Below are 6,888 nucleotides of genomic sequence, written 5' to 3' on the forward strand. Positions count from 1 at the left end.
GCATGTGGACCAATAATGGAAAGTAATATACACATTGAAACTGGTCAGGGTAATAGAATAATGGGATTTTAAAACAGAAAGATACCTGGCCCTTGAAAATTAAAGTGAACTGGGTGAGGTTTATATGATTTTTAATTTTAGCTTTCCCTTAAGACATTCCCCATATCATGTAGAAGGAGGAAGCTGGAACTCAAGCAGGAATCATGATCATCGTGATCATTGTTGGCTTGAGAAGTCAGCAAAGTTTGGATTTGCCACAATGGCTTGAAAGTGAGGGAAAATCCTATAAAGAAGAGAATATAAAAGAGTGAACCCCTAAGTCTGCATATAAGCACTGCCCAAGGTTGGTTGACTATGCAAGTATGAGAGAGAGTCTGAGGTATCTGGCAGAAAACTACAGCTAGAAATATGTAAGATACTCACATTTCTCTCATCCTAAAACATTTCAGCTGCTGCTTACTCCTGGGGAGACAGAATATGAGGGTTAAGTCAAATTATGTGGTGGAATGAAAATCTCCAATACTCTTAAGGGGAAAATACAGAATTCAGTATCTATAATATATACTTCACAATTTTCAACATACAATAAAAATTACTACACCTGTGAATAAGGATTTATAAGCAAGGAAAAAGAAACTACACAAGCAAAGTCCCTGAAGCGATCCAGATGTTGGAAATAGCAACAACTTTAAAACAGCTATTATAAATATGTTCTAGAATGTAAAAGAAAATATGGCCATTACAAATGTTCATTACAAATTCCCAAATATTAACCAAAAAATAAAAATTCTAAAACTAAGATGTGAAATAAATAGAATTTTAAAATCACTGAACAATTTAAACAGAATATTAGAGAAAGCAGAAGAAAGGGTCTAGAAGACAGATCAAAAGAATGTATTCAATCTGAAGAATGGAGAGAAAACATTAAAAAAATAAAGCTGGGAGTTGAGGGGACCTGGGGATGGTTAATGGAAAAAAAAAGTCAGTTAGAAAAAAATGAACAAGACCTAGTATTTGATAGCACAACAATTTGATATAGTCAGTAATGATTTAATTGTACATTTTAAAGTAATTAAAAGAGTATAATTGGGCTGTTTGTAACACAAATGATACTTGAGGGGATGCCCCATTTTCATTGCTGTGATTATTACACATTTCATGTCAATATCAAAACATCTCATATACCTCATAAATATATATGCCTACCATGTTCCTACAAAAATCAAAATAAAAAATACTTCAATACTTATGGAATAATATCAAGCATTCTAATATACCAGGAATTGGAATCCTAGAAGAGGAGAGAAATAGAAAAAGCAGCCAAATATTTTAATTAAGAAAAAGAGTATTATTCAGCCACAAAAAAGAATGAGTTCATGTCGTATTATGCAGCCCTGAAAAACAATGAGTTCATGTCCTTTATAGGGACATGGATGAAGATGGAAGCCATCATTCTCAGCAAAGTATCACAGCAACAGAAAACCAAACGCCGTATATTCTCACTCATAAGTGGGAGTTGAATAATGAGAACACATGGACATGGGGAGGGGATCATCACAAACTGGAGCTTATTGGGGAGTGGAGGGGGACAAGGCGAAGGAGAGCATTAGGACAAATACCTAATGAATGTGGGGCTTAAAACCTAAATGACAGATTGATGGGTGCAGCAAATCACCATGGCACATGTACGCCTATGTAACAAACCCGCACATTCAGCACATGTATCCTAGGACTTAAAGTAAAATTTAAAAAAAAAAAAAAAAGAAGAAAAAGAGTATTACTTGGATTTGATGAAAAAATAGATACTTACAAGTGAAATAGCCCAGGAAATCCTAAGCTGAATGAATACAAATAAACTGCAACTATGAACGTTATAGGCAAACATCTGGGAAAAGATTGGGTCGGGGTGAGAAGAAACAGAGAGACAGAGGGAGGGAAGGAATGTGGAAACAGCCAGAAAAAAAAAAAAAAAAGAAAAAAACCTTGACATATTACATACAGTGGATCAAATAAACAAATAATGATGACATTATCAGAAGCAATAATGGTGGGGTGACAATAGAAGAGCCTCATTAAAGTACCAAAAGAAGAAACAAATCTACTATTAGCTCATAATTCTATAAGCAGAGAAAACATCATCCACAAGTGAAGGTGAGGGACTTCTGTTGTTGTCTAAGGTATAGAAAACTGGAAAAAAAGTGTAACTTTCATCCTAATAATGAGAAAAATACCAGTTAAGCCCCCAAAATCACAACTTACCTTGAAGCCATCAGAAAGCTGAGTTTGCACGGCCAACAGGTAGCTGAAAGGATCCTCTAAGAAGAGACGTGAGATGGGATCTTCTCATCTGTGGCACAGCACAGAAGCAGGGCCTTGCCACCATACTAGCAGCTAAAAAGGAATCAGATAAAGTACTAACAAAGCAGGGCTTAGGATTTGCTTATTTTCTAAAAAAGATTTGCAAATAATAATTGTATATATTTATGGGGTACAATGTCATGTTTTGGTATATGTATACATTATGGAATGATGAAATCAATCTAATTAGCATATCCTTCACTTCACTTACTTATTATTTTTTGTGGTGAGAATGTTTAAAGCCTACTTTTTAGACCCTGGAGCACGTGACTGCTGGTGTGTGCCATGGGCTGCTGACTATAAGGGATATTTAACAAGAGAGAAAGAGAAGATGGCATTTCTGATAAAGGTTGTCATACGACCATAGGATAAACCCTGCCTCTTGAAGACCATCCTGTAAATGAGGTGCTATGTATACCAACTTCCCACCACCTTTGTTTTTCTGTTCAGTAATCCTGGTGTGGACAAATGAAGTCTTTGCCTGTATGTTTCAAAACAACAAGTCTACCCTTTTAGCAACTTTGAAATATACAAAGCCAAGTGTGGGTGAGTGTGAGAGTTTAGAAACCCTGGATGACTCACGTTAAGAAAAGGATTCACAGCCACTTTCTGGGTCATTTCCATGGACCACCACATGGTGCTCAGGAGACAGAGTAGGGGCAGGATGGGAGACTGAACAGGGCCTACCTTGGCAGTGCAGGCATGAAGCAGGAGAGGGACAAGCCTGACTTCCTGCTCAGAACCTCTTCTCAAAATCATTAAGCCTCAGGGGAAGTGGGAGCATCTTCTGTCTCTCCTAGGACATCAGAAAAGACCCATTGCTGCTTGGAGGAGAAAGTGTAGCCTAGAGCAAAAACATTCTTTACCCCAGAGAGAGAGGTAAGAAACAGTTTCAGGCCCAGGATTCTAATCCAATGCTATTAGAGGTCTCCCAACATTGGCACTGCAACAATTTGACAACTACATGCTTAAAATGAATCTTGACCCATAACTTATGCCATACAAAAATTAACTTAAAAATGATCATAGACTTAAGTGTAAAACCTAAAACTATACAATATTAAGACAAAAATGCAGGAGAATATTATTTGCAACATTGGATTTGGGAAAAAACATTTTAGATAGGATACAAAAGGCATAACTCATAATAAAAAATGGATATATTGGACATCATCAATAGTAAAAACTTATTCTCTTCAAAAGACCTTGTTAAGAAAATGAAAAGACTATCTGCAGATTGGAGAAAATATGTACAATGCACATATCTAATAAAGGATGGTGTATGCAGTACATAAAAACTCCCATAACTCAGTAATAAGAAAAAATAATCTATCTCAAAAATTGATAAATGATATGTGCAGATCTTTCATCAAAGAAGATATACAGATATCAAGTAAATGTATATAAAGAAGTTCAATGTTTTCAGGCATTAGGGAGATATGAGTCAAAGGTGTTTTGATTTACTATTACAAATATCTTAGAATGACTAGAATTAAAAGAAAAATAGACAATACCATGTTGATGAAAATGTAGAAAAGTTTAGATTCTCATGCAATGTTGATGGGAATGCAAAATGGCACAGCCACATTAAAAAACAGTTCCGCAGTTTCTTAGAAAATTAAAATGTTACCCAGTGATTCTATTTCTGGGTACTTACCCAAGAGAAATAAAAACATATGTCCACAGAAAAGCTTGTATATGAATATTTTTGGTGTCTCTATTTGTAGTCACCCAAAACTGGAAACAAGCTAAACTATCCTTCAGTAGTTGGAGAGGTAAATACACATCCAAGCAGTAAAATACTCCTTAGTAATAAGAAGGAACAAATTGTGGATACCTGCAATGACATAGATGAATCCCAAATGCATTATACTGTATGAAAGAAGCCACACTCAAAATGCTGCATACTATATTATTTTATTTCTTTGGAACCAGAAATACCATTTGACCCAGCAATCCCATTACTGGGTATAAACCCAACATAAATCATTCTATTACAGAGATACGTGCACGTGTATGTTCACTGCAGCGCTACTCACAATACCAAAGACATGGAATCAACCCTAAGCCCATCAGTGATAGACTTGATGAAGAAAATGGTACATATACACCATGGAACCCTATGCAGCCATTAAAAGGAATGAGATCTTGTCCTTTTAGGGGCATGAATGAAGCTGGAAGCCATTATTCTCAGCAAACTAACGCTGGAACAGAAAACCAAACACCTCATATTCTCACTTGTAAGTGGAAGCTGAACAATGAGAACACATGGACACAGCGAGGGGAGCAACACACACTGGGGCCTGTCGGGGGAGGGCAGTGGGGAACAGAGAGCATCAGGAAAAATAGCTAATGCGTGCGGGGCTTAATACCTAAGTGATCGGTTGATAGGTGCAGCAAGCCACCATGGCACATATTTACCTATTAACAAACCTGCACATCCTGCACATGTGCCCCAGGACTTAAAATAAAATAAAAAATAAAATAAAGTAACTCTGGGAAAAGAAAAACTGGGCAAATCCTAGTGATAGAAAATAGGTTAGTGGCTCTCAGGAACTGGTCATGGTTGTGGAAGGATTATGTATTCTTTCCTCAGGGAAACACAGTTGAAATACAAATGACTAGATAAATTAAAAGAAAAAGCACTGGGAAAAGCATATGCTTCATCAACTCTAATTACAAAAAAGCTGCAGTGGTCATATTGTTAGTTAAAAGAGACTTCAAGACACAGAGTATTACCAGAGACATATAAAGACATTGCTTAATGATAAAAGAGTAAATTTAGTAGACAAGCATGAGTTCATAAATGTGTGTGTGCCAGGCTGAAGGAGGCAATAAACAAATTCACAACCAGATTTAGAAACTTTAACTCTCTTAATGAAGCAGTTTGTTAAAAAATAAGCTGACCAAACAAACAAACAAAAAAACGAATAAAGTTATAGATGATTTGTTGTTATTCATCACAGGACTAACAGACTTTTATGGAAAACTACATCTAATAACTGCATAATATACCTTCTCTTCAAATTCACTTGGAATGTTCACCAAGATGGAAGCCATGTCATCAAAGAAAGTGTCAGTGATCTAGAAAAAATTGCTTTCTTACAGAAGTTATTCATTGACTTCAACAAAATTAAATTTGAATTTGACAGGAATAAATATCTAGCAATGTATCTGTCATCTGGAAGTTAAACACGACCCTTCTACATAACATAATTTATGGGTCAAAGGAAAAATAATGCAGAAAACTAGAAATTATTATATACTGAATGACATTAAAAGTATGCATGTTAGAATTGCTAGAAGGTTTCTAAGGCAGTGCTTAGAAAAAATAAAATAATTTAAACATTTATACTAGAAAAGAAAAGATTTAGAATCAATGATCTAAATGTTCACATTAACAAGATGAACAAATAAACTCAAAATTAGTAAAAGGAAGGTAACAAAGTTCAGAGCAGAAATCAATAAAATAAAAAATCAATAGAGAATAAAAATAAAGTGAAAAGTAGGTCCCCAGGAAAGTGTAAAACTTTGATACATCTCTAATGAAGACTCATCAAAAATAAAAACATAAATTCCTTATATAATAGAGATGTTATTACTAAATGTCCTATACATATTGTAAGCATAGTAAGATAATCTTAACAACATGCCAATAAATTCAACATGCCAATAAATTCAGGTGAAATGGGAAAAACAATCTTGAAAAAAAAAGTGCAACTTAACAAAAAGTGACCAAAAAAAGAAAAAAAATTTTTTTAAACAGCTCTATATCTTAAAAACCGTGGTTCTCAAAGTTGAATCCCTGAACCAGAACTATTAACATCATGCAGTACCATATTAAAATGAAAACTCTGCAGCTTCACCTCAGAACTACTGAACCTGAAACTCTGAAAGTGATATTCAACAGTTTGTGTTTTAAAGGTGCTATAGGTCATTCTGATGTATGCCAAAGTTTGAGAACTGCTATTTTTTTTTTAACAAATTAAAAACATCACTGTGAAAAATACTTCCACAAAGAAAATCTAGCTTCAGCTAGATTTACAATCATTTGTATCAATGATTTAAGGAACATTTAAGGAAGAAATGTTTATCAAACATTTAAGGAAGAAATGACAGAAATTATAAACTTTCAGAATATAGGAAAGAAGAGAACACTTTCTCACCCCTTTTACGAGGTCATTACCCTGAGAGAAAAACCTGAAAAAAAAAATTCTAAGCAAAGAGAAAATGTGGTACACATACACCATGGAATACTATGCAGCTATGAAAAAAGAAAGAGATCATGTCTATTGGAGGGATATGGATGGAGCTGTAGGCCATTATCCTTAGCAAACTAACACAGAAACAGAAAACTACATACCACATGCTCTCACTTAAAAGTTGGAGCTAAATGATGAGAGCACATGGTCACAAAGAGAGGGACAACACACACTGGGGTCTTTTGGAGGGTCGAGGGTGGGAGATAAGAAAAAATGACTAATGAGTATTAGATTTAATACCTAAGTGATGAAATAATCTGTACAACGA

The sequence above is a fragment of the Mandrillus leucophaeus genome, unplaced genomic scaffold (assembly GCF_000951045.1).
Source record: "Mandrillus leucophaeus isolate KB7577 unplaced genomic scaffold, Mleu.le_1.0 Scaffold1740, whole genome shotgun sequence".
Lineage (NCBI taxonomy): Eukaryota > Metazoa > Chordata > Mammalia > Primates > Cercopithecidae > Mandrillus > Mandrillus leucophaeus.